The 19,651-nt window shown below is 32.7% G+C and overlaps 1 protein-coding gene across 1 annotated transcript in view; it reads right to left on the minus strand.

The window, feature by feature from the left end:
• The window catches only part of Octbeta2R (Octopamine beta2 receptor), a 653,741-nt gene extending 634,325 nt beyond the window's left edge, over positions 1-19,416 (minus strand). The window contains exon 1 of the mRNA XM_073961606.1: positions 18,539-19,416. The gene's annotated coding sequence lies outside the window, so the exon portion shown is untranslated. The remainder of the gene's footprint in view (positions 1-18,538) is intronic.
• Positions 19,417-19,651: the final 235 nt, after the last annotated feature.

Raw genomic sequence — 19,651 nt, forward strand, 5'->3', positions numbered from 1 at the left:
TTTAATCCTAATCAACATTTTTGTCGGTTCAAACTCCCAAAATTTTATTTGGGAAAACATTGTTTCAAAATACACAGGCTGAGCATATATCTCTGTCGGCAAAGTAGACTTATACTTTTTTACTTGTTTTTTATTTAATTGAATTAAATGAGCTTTCATGACCTAAGGAGTTTTGTATTGAAAAAGTGATATCTAGCGAAGTCCACACACATCCAACCAATATGTTAGATCGTTTTGCTGGTGGTTTTGCTTAGCTCATCAGGCATATTTAGATGTGGTGCCAGGCAAAGGCTGAGTTTGAAAACTGGTATATATACTAAAGTTATTGCAAATTTGCAATAACAAAATGTGCCTCATCGAAATAATGGTTTAAGGGCCAAAGTGTGTTTGGAAGAAATCTGTTTCAGAAAACTTGGTGTCACTTAGCTATGTTCGTCCGTCTAGGTGGCTGCCTGGAGAACACGATAATTCTCGAACAGATCAGCTGATTCAATCCAAAATTTGGCCTTCGTGATATTTTGTCCAAATTTTGATCGACTTCGAAGATGGACCATGTCGATGAACTCTTTTTTGTAACCTTCCACAGAATATTTCAAAAATTTTCAGAGAATTGCAGTTTAAGACCTCCCTGGATAATTGTGTCATTGCTGCTAATAATTTAGTTATAAGTAAAACAAAAATACGAAATAAATAAATTAATAAATAAAAAAACTCTTTGGAAACGAGTTGCTTTTTTGCAACAAGCATTCTCGGGGCCCATTTCACTACAGTGCAAGTTTTTTCAGAGCAAGTCCATAATTCCAGAGAAAATGGCCCGAAAGCTGTAAAGAATACATACGGCCATCATGTGTAGTGGCTGGTGCGCTCAACAACTTTGTTTATCTCAATATTTCTGCGAGTCTTATATAAAGTTCGAAGATGGTGATTTTCGGCCTACTTCTTCTGGTATTTTCCCCCCAAATTTCACGATTTAGCTAAAGTGGTATGTGCTATTTTTCTTAAACGGAGCAACAGATTTTGTCCAAACGTTGGATTTAGTAATATTTTGTCCATCAAATAAGGATTTTGGTTGTGTAGCCGCTTTTCGATCTGTCCATAGATGAACGTTTCAGTTCAAACAGGCTCAGGGTATATTCCTGTCCGTAAAGTCGACTGATACTTGTTGAGATTTTGACGAAGAAGAATCTGTTTCCGATCAGTTTTTTTTATTTTGTTTGTTGTCACAAAGCCCTTTGCTGAAAAAGGAAACAGGAACATTTCTAGAAATGTCCATCCATTGAAAGTACTTCCCAAAATACAATTCAAGGAGTAATCGAAAGAAAAATCCCTGAATATGAAATTCAATGTTATTTCGAAATATTGGAAATAATCAATAAATAAAATATAAACATTGGCCTCAATCTAAATAATCTTGATTTTATTATCATTCGAAAGGTCGAACAAAACACGAAAATACGACAGAAAAATCCTTTTTTGTACAATAAACATTTACTAATTTGTAGCAAGAGACCAGTTTCAATTAATGTCAACGGACGACAAGGTTATTATAATTTCTCTCTTCACAACACCCCGCCAATGCAAAACCGTACGAGATGATGAATATTATTAATTATATTTTCTTAATGTTACCAACACAACATAAAAAATAAATATACCGCCTTGCTTAGTATTTTGACTAGCGGGTGTTTAAAGCTACAACACCTGCCCTGTTGTATACAGAGCAGCAACAGCAGCAGTAGTAGGTACGAAACAGCAAATCAAAACAAAATGCCAAACAAAACAATGAAAAACAAAGTATATTATCAGAACAAAAATGCTAAACTAAACAAAACAAAACAGAAAAATAAATAAATAAAATATTAACGTTCATATCAACAAAATGCTTATTTAGTAAATTGTGAAGTATTAACACCGACCGAGCCAACCACCTGTTAAGTATTTAATAACAACCATAAATGTTTTAATATCACGAGCAACAACAGCAACATTTATTATGAAAAATTCAAATTTAATTTAATTTTGAAAATTGTTTCACTTGAACTTTGGGCGTTATAATTGTAACACCATTTGTAATTAGACCTTTGATTTTGATCATTTGCCTCCCGTCCGTCCGTATGTCCGTCCAATAATGTGGAAAATGAATAATTAGTCATAATTAAGTGAACAATGTGAAAACGTGCGTATATTTACATTGTTTATACACTGCCGCTCACTTGAATAGAACCCCCCTGCAACATTTTTTTCAACCTCCATTTTTTCCGAATTATACAAGATATGAAATTTTTAAGTTTTATTATATTTAGCTTCATGTGTTTGGAGTAAACTTAGTCACTCACTTGCATTCAAATCGAATTTGTATAGGAATTATGCAAGGAAAACAAAATAAAGTCAAAAAATTAAGTAAACAAATTGGCTCATTTGAATAGAACCCCCCTTTAAAACTGTGGAATACAGAAAGATTGTGGTAAAATATCGATGCATATTTACTCTGTATTAAAAACGAAGTACTTTCAGTAATATTCAGTAAAAGTATATCCCACCTGATTAAGGATACACCCGTATATCCTGCTTTGGCAAGGATTCTTTAAATAGTCGGGTGTAATGCCCAGCAAATCTAGCTTTTTTTATTCAACGAGTTTATTTTTGGAAGCGTGCTGTCTCCTTTAGCCGTATATTTTACGCATAAGTCATTCCCATACATTTTAGAGAATATTTACCACTGTAGAATATGGCGGCCCCGAAAGGATGTCTGCATTTCTTTTCAAAATTTTAAGTTTTTATGACTCGAAGTGTACAAAAGTTTATAAAATCGTGATGAAATTTCCACTCGGGATATCCAAAAATGTTACTCCCTACTGGATATGTCTTTTACAGAACTCCTTTATAAATTGCCGTGCGCATTAAGGGGAAGTAAATTGACGCTCATGTCCTTAATAATTAGTGAAGCCTTTTAACACCATAAAAGCACATTCGTCGCTACAGAAACAATTTTAAAGATGGTCTTCCATTCAATAGACGCGAAAAAAATAGTTCTATAGTTATGCAATTGTTTACTTAATGAGGACAGTCCTTACTAATTATGAAGGACTTGGGCGTCAATTTCTTTCACCCTAAATGCGCACGACAATTTACAAAGGAGTTCTAAAACAGGCATTTCCAATAGTGAGAAGCATTTTCGGATATCCCGAGTGGCAATTTCATCACGATTTTATAAACTTTTGTACACTTCGAGTCATCAGAACTTTAAATTTTGAAAAGAAATGCGGATATCCTTGTGGGGCAGCCATATTCTACAGTGGTAAATATTCTCTAAAATGTATGGGATTGGTTTTTGCGTAAAATATACGATTAAAGGAGACAGCACGCTTCCAAAAATAAACTTGTTGAATGAAAAAAGCTAGCTTTGTTGGGCATTACACCTGAGTATTTAAAGAATCCTTGCCAAAGCAGGATATACGGGTGTATCCTTAATCAGGAGGGATATACTTTTACTGAATATTACTGAAAGTACTTCGTTTTCAATATTGAGTGAATATGCATCGATATTCTAATACAGTCTTTCTGTATTCCCAAGTTTTAAAGGGGGGTTCTATTCAAATGAGCCAAATTTTTTACTTCAATTTTTGACTTTATTTTGTTTTCCTTGCATAATTCTTATACAAATTGGATTTGAAAGCAAATGAATGACTAAGTTTACTCTAAAGACATGAAGCAAAATATAATAAAACTTAAAAATTTCATATCTTGTATGATTCGGAAAAAATAGAGGTTGAAAAAAATTTGACTGGGGGGTTCTATTCAAGTGAGCGGCAGTGTATATGTTTTACTATTTTGGATATACGCACGCAACGTAACGCAACTATGCGTAAGGTCGGTCATGGCGGCTCTAAGTGTTAAATTATTATGGGCTATCGTGTTGCACACGCACGCACTGCTACTGGTGTTGCTTGCTACTAGTTTTTAAAGGTTAATCAATTTTAATAATAAATTATTTGAAAATTAGATGATGAATTATACATACATGCACGAGTATTTAATAATTATAAAAATAAAATAATTTTGGTCAAAATATACAAAAAGGCTTTCTTTCTTACCAAATATGTTCACAATAATTAATTTGGAGAAGCTCTGATTATTACAGTGGTACAAATAGTCTTAAACGCATTTTACACTTGCACTTAAAACAGGTGTTTTTTATGTCATTTATTTGACAGTTATTGTATGGAATTGACAACTTAAATGATGCGTGTTTTATAATACATGTTCAATGTAAAATGCGGTTTAGCTTATATGGAATAATTTAAGAAATTATACAGGTAGCACGATACTGATAATTTTAAATAAAAACACAATTTTAATTATCATTTTTATATAGAGATATATATGTATGTATTTTTAATTGCAACAATTATTTTTAAGCCCTAACCGCATTAACGCTGTCAGAAGTGTCATAACATGAAACTCTAGAGCACATTCATTCTTGGTGTATGAAATCATCGAAACTGTCAATATTAAAAATAGCTAACAATAGCTGTGTCTTTTTACTTACTAAATGTTGCTGAAGCATCTTTTTCAGCAACTCTTCCATTATACTGTCAACTGTCAAAATCTGAAACATTAGTAATAATTAGTACAAATTATCACGTAAATAAACACAGCTAATACAAAATGCTTTATGAATTGTATTTCCATTAAAATTCATTTAATGTCAAATAACATTTTTTATGATTAGAAATAGAGCGATATATGACCATTTCGGCAATTTTGAAGAAAAAAATACAATATATTTTGAGCAAATATTATACAGTCGAACCTCGATTATCCGGGAACCTCCATTATCCGGGATAGGAAAGAATTGTAGGTATTTTTTCCACTACCTCTTTGTTCGTAATAAACTCCATTATCGGGGAATAAAAACGCACCTTCCAATTAATTTGATTAATCAAACTATTTGTGTACGTATGGCATGAATTTAGTTCAGATATTTTTTTTTATTTCATGTCATTCCTTTAACAAATATAACCAGTGAGGAAAGGATCAAAGTCGGGCGGGGCCGACTATATGATACCCTACACCACTGTGAATATGTAAAATATAAATCGGAGCTATATCCAGATCTTAACCGATTTTGACATAATTTGGCACATTTATTTCCAGACCGAATTCAGTCACACATTCCAAATATCATTGAAATCGGACTTATAGATCGTGTTTGGAGCAGAAAAAAAACGAAATCGGCCGAAAATATATATGGGTGCTATATCCAAATATGAACCGATTTCGATATAATTTGGCACATTTATTTCTAGACTGAATTCAGTCACACATTCCAAATTTCATCGAAATCGGAAATATATAGCGTGTTTGGTACAGAAAATACGTGAAATCGGCCGAAAATATATATGGGAGCTATATCCAAATCGGAACCGATTTCGATATAATTTGGCACACTTATTTCTAGACCGAATTCAGTCAAACATTTCAAATTTCATCAAAATCGGACGTATATAGCGTGTTTGGTGCAGCAAATACGTGAAATCGAGCGAGCATATATATGGAAGCTATATCCAAATCTGAACCGATTTCGATATAATTTGGCTCATTTATTTCTTGACTGAATTCAGTCACACATTCCAAATTTCATCGAAATCGGACATATATAGCGTTTGTGGTACAGGAAATACGTGAAATCGGCCGAAAATATATATGGGAGCTATATCCAAATCCGGACCGATTTCAATATAATTTTGCACACTTGTTTATAGACAAAATTCAGTCACATATTCAAAACTTCATCAAAATTGGACGTATATAGCGTGTTTGGTGCAGCAAATACGTGAAATCGGGCGAAAATATATATGGGAGCTATATCCAAATCTGAACCGATTTTCACCAAAAGCAATAGCGTTCTTCCGACGGCTAAAAAAATTTTATTCCCCAATTTTCATCGAAATCGGTCAACAAATGCGACCTGTATGTTACGAACGGACGGACGGACGGACGGACATGCATAAATCGAATCAGAAAGTGATTCTATGTATATCCCTAGAAGGAACTATGGGTCTATCTCGCTTCCTTTTGTATGTTACATACAAATGCACTAACACATAATACCCCTTACCACATAGTGGTGTAGGGTATAAAAATGGGACAGTTAAATATTATTGTATAAATGTATACAATATTATGCCATTTTTACTTAAAAATATGTTTAAAAAACATTGACCCCATTATCCGTGAAAATCGATTATCCGTAATGCCTCCGTCCCGACCATCACGGATAATCGAGGTTCCACTGTATATAGTTTGGATTATTACAGTGGTAAAAAGTCTTAGCTTTTATGGAATAATTTTAAAAAATTATACAAGTAGCGCCATACTGATAATTTTAAATAAAAATTATCATTTTTATATGAATATATATGGGGAATTCTAAGTGAAATCGGACAGTTCGGAGAAAAGTAATTTTTGATTTCAATTGTTTTTGGTTCAATTTATGCTCCTAGCCAACAGAACATTTTAGTATATTTTAAAATTATTTTTTGACCAACGGTACAGAGATATCGCCTATTGAAATTATCGAATTTTTAAAGAACTATGTTCAAATAAATACTCACAACTTCTTAAATATTGGTCCAAATGGGACCATCTTTTTTTTTGATTTGTTTGTTTTTTATCAGCTATCGAAAGAAATATTTAACTCTCCGTCATGCACATGTATCTGGCCAGATATTTTACGAATTCAACTGCGATTTAAATATATTTCTGATTTAGCTAGGGGCTTGAGTCTCCAGGTACCCTCTACAAATATTGTAAGGTATCGTTTTATGAAAAAACACTTTAAAAAAACAACAACAATCTAAATTTATGTAGATTTTTTCATCTATACATCGTATACGTAGCGCATGTATCTGACCAGATACACACACATTTTGCTCCAATCCGGTATGCCTACAACATTCGAAATCAGATTATACATGTTTTAGGTGCTTACCTGAAGCTTTGTGAGACTTTTTTAATTAAGAATTAATTGAAACTTACTTTATAACTACTAAATTTAATTGAAATGAACTTTATACCAATTCTTGTTATTTTTTTGACATTACGAGTAAACACAAAAATACAATTTTTTTTGTTTTATTTCTCATATTTTTTACTCGGGTTAAGCATGTACTAGGAACAAAAAAAGTGAAAATATATATCTGCCTGGCGTGATAACAATACAAGAATATAATATTATCACTAAAATAGCATATTTTTCGTATAAATGTACTGAAATACATACTGTATCTGGCCAGATACATGCGCTACGTACGTGAATATCGGAACATGTGCATGACGGAGGGTTAAAAGAAAAATGCACAGTGGGCTTCAATGCAATTTTCGGGATTTAATATTTAAAATCAATTTTTAACATGATTGCACCCTTCGATTTTTTCAAAAAAAAAATTATGTTAAACTACGTTCAATTACAAAAATTTTAAGTCCTATGTGGTACTGGGATTCGGACGATTACTATTTTTTCTGAATTTTTTAAAATTTATCAATTCAATTTTTCCTTTAAAGCTTTGTGCAACATTTATTATTTTATTAAAAAAATTAAAACTTTCATTTATAAATATTTGTTTTATTTTATATTTATGAATTTATCTCAAACATCTTAAAAACTGCGTCATTTTTCGATTTTGAAAATGCATCAGCGAAAATTCCATTAAAGCCCACTGTGCATTTTTTTCTATTTTTTATAATAAATATATAATATATAATGATAAATATGTACTCTTAGCATCAAATATACAGGAAATACTAATTTTGGACAAAGTTATAAAGGAAAAATTGTATTGAAAAAATTAAAAAATCCAGAAAAAATAGTAATCGTTCGAATCCCATTACCACATAGGACTTAAAATTTTTGTAATTGAACGTAGTTTAACGTAAATTTTTTTTCAAAAAATCGAAGTGTGCAATCATGTTTAAAAAATAGATTTAAATATTAAATCGCAAAAATAGCATCCAAGCCCACTGTGCAAATTTTTTGCTATTTTTAGTTAATAGCAGATAAAACAACAAAACATACAAAAAAAGATTTTTTCAAATTGGACGAAAATTAAAGAAGATATGAGTATTTCTTTGCATGTAGTTTTTACAGAATTTGAATTTTTCAAGGCGCGATATCTCTGGAACCGTGAGTCCAAAAAATCTGAAAATATACTAAAAAGTTTTGCTAATGAAATTAAAATTCATTAAATGTCAAATACGATATTTTATGATTAAAAATATGGAGGTATATGACAATTTCGGCTATTTTGAAGAATAAAATACAATATATTTTGAGCAAATATGGACATTAGCGTTATATATATATATATTTTTTTAGCCGTGTAAAGTATGGAAATATAATAATAAATTGGTTGTCAACTTATCCCGATTTCATTTAAGTTTTTCATTGCAAATATTTCTTTAAAATTTTCTTTACGACTGGAAATTGTTCTGAATAATATATCACGAATATGGTCAATTATTTCATATTCCAATTCAGAAAAAAAGGATAACTTTTTTTCGCCCTACATCAATGATTTTTGATATGTTGGTTAAGAAAAAAATTCCCAGTCGCGAGCCAATTTTTGGTTGTTGCGGACAAAAGTTATGGCGCTTTTATTTCGCCTTTTAAGAAAAACATATTATAAAAACGCTAATTATTTTAATGAGCACAATTGTTACAAAAAAAAGTTCTCTCGAAGTGACTTCAGCGAGTAGATTGCATAATACCAGCTAAATGTTACACAGAATTCGCGGAATGTACATAAAATTAATAAATTATTGGATATAAGTCAACTTTTTTTCAAAATGAAGGCCCATTTAGTGGTCATAAAATTACATAAAAATTGTTGTGGATCAAAACTTCACGACGAATCAAATGAGACTACAATCATACAGATTGGTGTTATAGTTTCGATGTTACAGCCAAAATAAGCACATATGTATTTTGGTCAAAAAAATTATTTTTTGTTTGAAAAAATATTTTTTCACATGCATAATGTAGTAGAAAATATTGTAAAAATCGATTGGAATACTTCCTTCATTTTGCTTAAATCTCCCAATAAAATAGACAGATTTTGCTTTACTGACACTCATATTAAAGCTTTCCCATTAGGGAAGGTAATTGAGTTGATGAGGATATATCTCAAAGCTTCTGAAATGCAAATAGAGGTCAAATAACCCATTTTAATTTATATGCATTTTAAAATACGTGTAAATCGCGTAATTATCAAAATCATTTTGTCCTCATGTGATTTTCATGTACAGCAAGACCATATCTTTTAATTTGTATATATTTTTCGAAATTTAATTTGGAGGCTAAGATGTAGCATCGGCTGCATCTTAGCACTAAAAAACCTATGAAATATCGCTAGTGCATACAATTTTTGTCGGCATCCGATTTCAGTGTCCACCATGAAAATCTACATCGATATATATCTATTTGAAGGCGAACAATTAAGAACCGTGGATGCAGCATCACACACTAATTTTTTGGGATAAAATGAATGAAGCTCCCTTATCAGTAAAGTTTTCGTATCTCTGTTTCCGCTAAAACGAAGATGCTGTTCTAGTTTTTTCATTGCAGTGGAAACGATCCGCAGAAAACGCGATAAAATACGCGATATTTTCAAAAACAATTTTTGGTGATTTTCCTACTTTCTCATAACTTGCGTTTTAGTAGATGGAGTTTCACGAGGAATGATTTATTGGATCCGGAACGTAAAAAATAAAATGTGCAATAGAGTAGGAGGTATTCTAGAGACAATTGCAAATATTACAGCCGAAAAATATGATTTTTAGAAAAATGTTCGTACAAAATTTCCGCATTTGGATGCAGATTTCTATGAAGCTGTGCAGACTACATTCGCAATATACGTATCAAATAACTCTAAATCGCAAGTACTACAATTCTATATATGATTTTTTGAAAAACCTGTTTGCGGAATGAAATTAGAAGAAAATTTCAAAAAACACTGTAGATCTGGCTTCAAAATGTCAGCATCATTTAATGGTAGAAGCAGTTCAAATTTTGAAATGTAATACATTCGTGAGATGATCCTTATTTAGTTTGCTTCTACTTTTACTTTGACAGGAAAATCGAGAGAAGTGTGGTTTACTCACAAATCGAGAGAAAACAAAAAAAGACATGGTGGCTTCAACCCATTTTTTAACATAAATATAGGCACATCTTTCACGGAAATTATCTTTTAAGGCCAATATTTTTTGTTCAAAAAAATTAAATCAAACTTTTTACAAAGAAAACACCTTTAGAATCTATGTCGGTGCGGGAACTTGTTTGACCGAAACGACCTTTAAACTCGTTTTCGTTATCAGAAAAATATTCCCCACACGGTACTGGCTTGACATTTTTTTATAGGCGTTGTGTTTATATTACATGTTTGTTCAAAAAATTAAAATCTAAATATTTATAAAGAAAAAATTATCAAAAGGCCTATAAAAACGCCTTCGATTCGGGAACGCGTTTTCGTTATCAAGACAATATTGCCCAAATGGTGCTGACATGGCCTTCTTTGGTTATAGCCTTAATATCTTTCATATGTACATTAGGGTTATAACTTTTTTTGCAATTTTTGCAAATATCAAAAATACCACCGCATAGCCGGTGCATGAAAAACTACTATGAAATACGGCGTCATTTTTTCTCTTCGCGAAAAAATTTTCGCACCAAATGCGTTGAAGTTCAGTAATGCATTATTTTATTTAATTTGCCATATGTCATGGGCCTTATTGTACAAAATTAACATATGTTGAAACTGAGGTATGTGGTATTGTAACTCATGCACAATTGTACTATACCATAAGTTTTGAACGCATTTCTGTAAAATCAACTGTTTTAGCACGATTCGCCGAGGGACTTTTTAAAATAATAATTTGAGCGGGAGCTGTGGCTGTATTAATGTAAAAAATAGGAAAAATACTTTGAAGGAAACGATTTTTGTTGTGTTAGTTTTCAATTAGTGGCTTCACAACACAATGTATAACTTAATGCTGATTTTTTAATATATCCACTGTATATACCTCAAACGGATGCTGACATTTTGAAGACTGAAAAATTGGGTTTTTTGAATTTTTGCTTTAATCGAGACACGCATCCGAATTAATCTAAATGCTTAATATGTGATTGTAGTAGTTGCAATTACGTATAGCTTGAGAGTGTAACCTTTACAGGATCAACGAAATCCGCTCCCAAAATAGAAATCTTTGTGCGTAAAAAAAACCTTTTTTTTGGTTCAAATTTTACAACTGTCATACGAATTCCGAGGAAACCCGCGTGAATTTAATTTTTTTTTTTTTTTTGCATTCCGAATCTAATAAGCCACGGCGCATTTAAATCCATCCACTAGATCGGCAGATATGATACCCCCGGAATTTCGAAAATATGCACAAAATGTTTTTGATAATGTCGCGTATTTGGACGCGTGTTGGATGTTTCATTTCTACTTAAATAAATACAGCGATACGCCTGCTTAAAAACAGGTGTTCAAAAACTATCGCGAAACCGCAGATATAATACATTTTTCCAGAAAATTGAGTGCGATGATACATCCACGGTCCTTAATGGATCGCAATGAAACGGCATAGGATGATGTAATTTTTAGTGGTGATCATTGAAATTGGATGCGCATAAAATGTTAGGGCTTAAATGATAGATAAATAAATAAATAAATAATAATAAAATGTAAATGTACTTCCTGGAAATTATGGTCATTTCACTGTTTTTGCACCCTACTATGCAACAGATGCTGCATCGTGGGAGCCAAAATTTCTGTGTTTGAAATCGAATGCGCATGTTGTCATTTCCACTAACACCCTGTGTATATGCGTTTCGAATGTTTTGATATTCAATATGTCTTTATTTTAATTTAATGCCACAATTGGAATTCCCTGTGATTTAATATAATGATCTAAATATGTTCGCCAATAGGAAAACTATAAATTGGATGCAACCGAGAAGTTTCATTACTGCACAAAATTTTCACTAAAAATAGAAAGAACTCGAAACATTTTTTAAAACTCTACGAGTATTTACTACAAGTAAGGACGTATTAGTCAGCTGTGCTGACGGAGAAATACCCTCAGCCACTGACCAAGAAAAAAACAACAAAACCAAACCCAACACAATAATTATGCCGTATATAAAATATATTGATTTTATATCACGAGTTTGCTTTAAAATCTGTAAGTTTGAAAGAAATTTTTGAAAAAGTTTTAGAGTTATCTTGCACTATATCCGACAGGCTTTTGAAGCTTTTGGGCCATTATCTTAGGAAATATTGACTTACTCCGGAACAAAATGTACCATTGTAAATGAGGCCAGAGGAGCTCCTAACCTTCACTTTGTCCAAATTTTGTGTGGGAGGTACCCGAAGGAGTGGACCGATATAGTCTATATTTCAATCCCATACTGGATTGGATGACATAATACGATGTGCAAAGCCTGCATCAATCAAAAACTCCCTGCGAGGATTATCTTGCGGATTTGCCATTTTGGTTGGTGCCGTCAGGGTTTCTTGGAGCTTTTAGGCCAATATCTCAGGAATTATTGACTTACTCCGGCAAAGAATTGTACCGCCGAAAAGCGAGCCACAAAAAAAAAACTTACTGAAAAAAATTTCAAAACGATCCGTGAGGAGCTCTTAAACTTCACTTTATCCGAATTTTGTGTGGGAGGTACTCGAAGGAGTCAACCGATACAATCCATATTTCAACCTGATACATGACTGGATAAAATAATACGATGTGCAAAGCCTGCACCAATCAGAAATTCCCTGCGAGGATAATCTTGCGGATTTGCCATTTTGGTTGGTGCCGTCAGGGTTTCTTGGAGCTTCTAGGCCAATATCTCAGGAAGTATGGACTTCCGCAAGAAAAAAATTGTACCGTCATAAAGGGAGCCGCAAGGAAAAATTACTGAAAAAAATTGCAAAACCATCCGAGAGGAGCCCTTAAACTTCACTTTAACCGAATTTTGTGTCGGAGGTACCCGAAGGAGTAGACAGATATAGTTCATATTCGAACCAGATCTATATCTGGAAGGAATAATACGATGTGCAAAGTTTTGACCAAATCGATTGCTCCCTTCGAGAGTTATCGCTCAGACCATTTTACAGAACATTTTTGAACTTTTGTGGGGGAGGTACCAGAAGGAGTGGACCGATATGGCCCATCTTCGAACATAAACTAATTTTGCACAAAATATTATGATACCCAAAATTTGAATCTGTTGAACTGTTCGAGAGTTATCGTGCGCACAAGCCAGACAGACATTTCTCGTATCAAAGTGTATATACCCTTTTAGCCTAAAGGCTGAGGGTATAAAAATTGTGAACTGTCAAATTAATAATTGTGGGACTTCGGTAGACTCCTAATTTTTCAATGTATCCCTTAGGCACAACTACCAAGGTAGTGGTATTGTAAAATGTTGAATATGTTAGTCAAAATTTTCTTTATGTTGTTGGGGAAATTGCAACAAAAATATTTGACTTTTCATATTCGAACAGCTGGTGTGGTACCACTACCTTGGTAATTGTAACATGCTTAGGTCATAACAGCTCAACTCGAAACAGACCTTCGCCTTACGATGTGCAAAGTTTGCAAAACAAACTTCTCAGTTATTGCCAATATTTTCTTTCCCAGAACTATTATTTATATTTTGGACACAAATATTTGTATGTGTTGGTGAATCGAAATTGCATTCATAGAAAATTGAAAAATTCGCTATTGATGTTAAACTAATCTATAAGTAAATGTGTTCTTTACTTTTCAACCAAAACTCACTTTATTGTATGTCGATTTATTCATGCCCGTCCGTCCGTTCGCATAGTACAGTTCGCATTTATTGTTCGATTCAGCTCAAAAGTGTGGAATATTATTTTTTTAACCATGAGATGAAAATCTGTTCAGGTTTGGATATAGTTCCTATATATATTTTTGCCCGATTTCAGGTATTTGCTGCATCAAACACTCTATATATCCCCGAAGTCGTTGAAATTTCGAATGTGTGACTGAATTTGGTCTAAAAATAAAAGTGCCAAATTATATCGAAATCGGTTAGGATTTGAATATTGCTCCCATATATATTTTCGCCCGATATCACATATTTGCTGCACCGAACACGCTGTATATATCCGACCGCTAAAATTTAGAATGTGTGATTGAATTCGGTCTTGAAATAAAAGTGGGAAATTATATTGATATCGGTCCAGATTTGAATATAGCTCCCATATATATATTCGCCCAATTTCACGAGCGCGCTATATATATGTCCTATTTCGATGAAACTTGGAATGTGTGACCTAATTCGGACTAGAAATAAATGTGTCAAATTATAACGAAATCGGTCCAGATTTGGATATAGCTCCATATATATTTTCGCCCGATTTCACGCGTTTGCTACAAGAAACACGCTACATATGTCCGATTTCGACGAAATTTGGAATGTGTGAGTAAATTCGGTCTAAAAAATAAATGTGCCAAATTATATCAAACTCGGTCTAGATATATAGCTTCAATATATATTTGGAATGTGTGACTAAATTCGGTCTAAAAATAATTGTGCCAAATTATATCGAACAAGTACCCTATATCTGCCCTATTATGATGAAATTTGGAATGTGTGACTGAATTTGGTCTAGAAAAAAAGTGCCAAATTATATCGAAATAGGTTCAGATACTTCTTTTACATATTTTTGACCGATTTGTGGTATCTGATGCACCAATCACCTTATATCTGCCTAAATTTGATGACATTAGGAATGTGTGACGGTATTTGGTCTAGAAATATGTATGTGTGGCATATTATATCGAAATCGGTTCAGATCTAGATATAGCTCCCATATATTTTACATATTTACAGTGGTGTAGGGTATCATATAGTCGCAACTTTGATCCTGTCCTTACTGGTTTTAAATCGAGCATTTTATTATATTTCGGGTTCTTATAAAATACAAAAACAAAATCTTATTTCAAAAAATGTCTATGTCTACCCCCATTCAACTGAAATTTGAAACAAATCAACTCGTTGGCATTGGCATTTTTTGTTATAATTGGGTTGACAATTTTTTTACAAAAAATAACGGAATAACACTGCACTTTTTTTATTTTTACGATTTGTAAAAAAACTTAAAAATGTTGGAGGAAAATATCTGTATTTGTTGGCGGATCAATATTGTATTTTAAGTAAAGTTATTACTGAAAATGCAAACAACTTCTAGTATGCATTTTTTTAAAGTACATATTTAGACTACAAACACCCTAGTAGGGTTTTGTCCTGTCAAATCCAGTTCGGATTTTATGGCCTCATCTAAACCGGGCTAATTCTACACTTTTTTGCATTTATCAGGCCTTTATTTCAGAAACGAATAGAAATTTGGCCTTTGGAAAAACCACGTAAGAAAAACTCCATCTAGGGCATCAAAATCTATAAAATATAGGAAATTTTACTTAAATGCTGAAATTCTGGTCAGTATCGGCTAAACTATTGGGAGTTGAACCAAGTAACCTTTTGCAAAAATCTTCCAAATAAACAATTCTTTAGAACATTCTGAAAGTCTAAAGTGCTTACTTCATTCATGTTGTTTCAGCGATATTTTGCATCATATCTTTTACAACACGCATGTCAAACACAGTTCACATCAACAGTTTATTCTCGCTTTTCGGTTTTCACCACATCATTAACATATTTATTAAATCGTTGTTGAAAACATACTGAAAGCAACGTGATAGATTCATTTTACAACAACAACATGTTCTGAAGTTGTGTCTTACATTCCGAAGAATATTTTTCCAAAAGAAAATATTCAGAAAAAATTAACGGTTTTGGAGATACGGTGCCGAAATGTATACAAATTGTGGAATTTTTGCATATATTTTGAAATTTGAGGCAATAAATGTAGTTTTTCGAGTTCATTATTTCTCCTAATATTTTATTCTTGTCCTTTTCTACAAATTTTCTTCAGAGGTCAGAAGAAGATTCGCATTGTTTTCAGAGATATAGCCACGAATTTCTTTAAAAACTCAATATTCAACCATGTTTAGATGGGGCCATAAAATCTGAGCTGGATGTGACACAAGAAAACCCAACTAGGGTTTCTTGTCGTTTGGGTCTGTACTTTCAAAAAATCGTCAGTTCGACTTGTTTGCACAAGATCACCTTAAAAATGTTGCACAGTGTTATTAAACAAATCTATAACCAAATATTTGCTTCACTTCTAAGTAATGAACCTGAAGTTCATTCGAACTGATAATTTGACGAATTAGTGTAATCTTCATTTTTGGCAACCATGGCCTGCATTTAAATTAAAACTGTTAAATTAGTGCAATTGTGTATTACATACAAAGCGTGGAATTTTATGCAACCCCCTTTTTTGATCTGATTAATGTCAAATTTTGGGGCTGGGCATATTTTTGGCTTCTGATTAAATTGCAATCGAAACATATCACATATGCTAAATGCATAAATTATGCATATTAAAATATTATTTTTGCATATGCAAAATGTATGCATTTTACATAAATTCAGACAAGTCACTAAAAAGAGAAATGTATAACCACAGCCACAACTTCAAAATACAGAAAATCGGGAGGTACTGTTCTATGGGAGCTATATGAACACGTGAACCTATACCGACAAATTTCAGGTCTACGGTTTTATACCCCCAACGAAGACTTAATACCAAATTTTAGCCATTTCGGTGGTATAATGGAATGCAACCTTCAAAATAGAGAAAATCGGGAGGTACCGTTCTATGGGGGCTATATGAACACGTTCACCTATACCGGTCGAAACTTGTATACCTCCAAGGAAGACTAAATTCCAAATTTCAGTCATTTCGGTGAGATGTTAAGGCCACAACCTTCAAAATACTTTTTGCGGAAAATTGAATACCACCAACGAAGACTCAATATACAATTTTTATGGGGGATATATAAAGACGAGCACTTATACCGAAAAATTTCAGATGGAAATTTCAGCCATTTCGGTGGGATACTTAGGCCACAAATCCTTGAGTAAGGTTTTGCATATGCTCATTTTATGCAAATATGTAAAAATATGAAAGATATCCAAAAACTTCTGGGCCTAATTCGTTTTATTTTGTGATAAAACGAGTTTCTGTCTAATAAGATTTTCTCTACGATATTAAATTTTTAGTCTCTACGATATTAAATTGATTTTCAGTAGACTATCTGAAATAATTTGCCTATTTTTATTGTGGCGTTAAAATTTATGAAAGTTTGTGAGTATTTAATGTGTGGCGCTCTCATCAAAAGAGATTTTTTCTAATTAACCTAATTGTAAAAAAAAAATTAGATAACTCACAGCGAAAAGTAAAATATTTAATTAATTGATCATTACTCTTTTTGCTTGTTATAAAACGCTTGATCACTGTTTGAAACTTGTTTTACTTTCATTGCATTTTTTTGTTTCAATTATTTGTTTTTTTTTTTTAATAATTTAATCACTTAATACTCTTCCATTTCAACTTTAACATCATGTGATTAATGTGCTTTTAATCGCTCCTCATTAAAACAATTTTTGAATAGTAACTACTGGATGACAGGCAGAGCCATAATGATATATCATTCTACTGAGATTTAAACCACAAACATTTTTTTCTGTCTTCGTAAAAAGCGATGCTTTTTTGCAATTCACTAAAACATATAACCCTTGCGATTTGTGATTCACAAAAACGAGAGGAAAACAAGACGCCGCATCAAGGGGAAATGTGGCAAAGAAAATAAGCCATAAATTAAGCAGAATAAATGACAATGGGTGGCTAATATTTACATCAAATTCATTGCAAATGGCTCTGAACTTGAAAGCCAAATACAATGTTAAGCACAGAGATTATTTGCGTTTGGCAATGTGTTTGTGTGTGTGTGAGTGCGTTTATGTTTTGGGACATTCATTAACAGCATATCGTACACATATTCAGGCTGTTATTCATTTGTTTTTACACTAAGACACTTTTAGAATCATTAGTATATATTGTGTACGTTTTTTTTGTTGTTTTGTTTTCCTTTTGCCTCTTTAAACGTTAAAAGGACATTATATTTTCAGTATTATATGCATCCTTCATTATTTATACTTATGTATGTTTTTTTTTCGTTCTGTTAGGTTTAATATATCCGCTTTGGCTTTACTTGTATTCTCAATTGCTGCGTTGTGTAGGCATCTATTCTCTCTTGTTAATACCCTTTTGAAATACTTTTATATTCTTTACACGCACACTGACACAAAATACAGGACAAGACAAGTACAAATCCTTGTTAGGTTTCAGCAATTAGTCAGGCCGAAATATGATGGAAATGTTTAGAGCGACACGTTTCTTTGACAAACACACAACCTTCACTCACACATACATAGACTATTAAACAAATATACACACACATACACATAATGGCATAAACATACATTTTTACACACAGAGTTGAACATTTCCGTTGTTGGTAATGCGTGGATTTTTATGGCACTTACACATACACACTAATGTAGCTGGCTTGAAGACGCATTAACAGCGCGACACACAAATGACTTGTAACGACATGTTGTTGTCCAGCCAATGATTTACAAAACGGAAGTAAATGAAGTTGGTGTTGAAGCGCGTAACGGATTTTGGAACCCGACCAAAATTACACATTGAATGGCGAAACGGAAAAACATAATTTCCCAACGATTTTTTATTTCGATTTTCAATTTGTTTATTTATTTTTTTAATAACTTATTTTATTTTTAATATTTTGTTTCCTTTGCTAAATTAGCATTGCTTTGTTTTAATTTTTCATTTCAAATCTCACTCTCATTCCGTAAATGATGGAACCATAAAAACAAATTTAGGTACTTAATTTTTGTTGTTTTTTTTTTTTTTTTTTTGTTATGGTTATTTACTTATTGTTGTGGTTGTTGCTTTTTCCACATACATTATAATTTTTTATTATCATTTTTATTATTATTATTTTTATGCATTATGGGACTTTGTTTTGTTTGTTTGAATTTTTGTTGTTACTGTTGTTGTTCTTCTTTTTTGTTTATTTAATTGAGAACGCGTCCGTTGTATACTCTTAAACGTGGCCACACACCAGGCAGACTACTAACGAATGATTTCCCTCTCGTTGGTTTATGGTTCTATCAGTCAAACAAACAGCCAGCCAGCCAGTCAGCAAGCAAACCATACATTCAGTCAGAGGCAGGCCTTTATGGGTTACACTCTGTATACTGCTGCTGGTCTTCGTTCCGTTTTATTCTGTATGCACTCTGTGGATGTTATTATTGATGTTAAAAAGCTTGTTGTGTGAGCGCAGAACTCGTCGGCTTGGACTGTTACTCATCAGCAACAACATCATAATCATCATCATCACAACCATTACCATCATTAATCTACATTTAAGCATAACAGCTCCAAACAAACACCCATTCTCAATTTGCTGCACACAACCCAATCGTGTCGTTTTTTTATTGCGCGACCTACAACGAACATCTTCATCTTAACAGCTCATGTGAAATACCCAAAACACCAATTCTGCACGCACGTTCTTACGCACACCCGCCCATTCATCCACCCACTCACACAGAGGCTAAACCTTTTTTTGC

Source organism: Musca autumnalis, unplaced genomic scaffold (genome assembly GCF_047663935.1).
Source record: "Musca autumnalis isolate F117 unplaced genomic scaffold, ASM4766393v1 scaffold_1, whole genome shotgun sequence".
In the NCBI taxonomy this organism is placed as follows: domain Eukaryota; kingdom Metazoa; phylum Arthropoda; class Insecta; order Diptera; family Muscidae; genus Musca; species Musca autumnalis.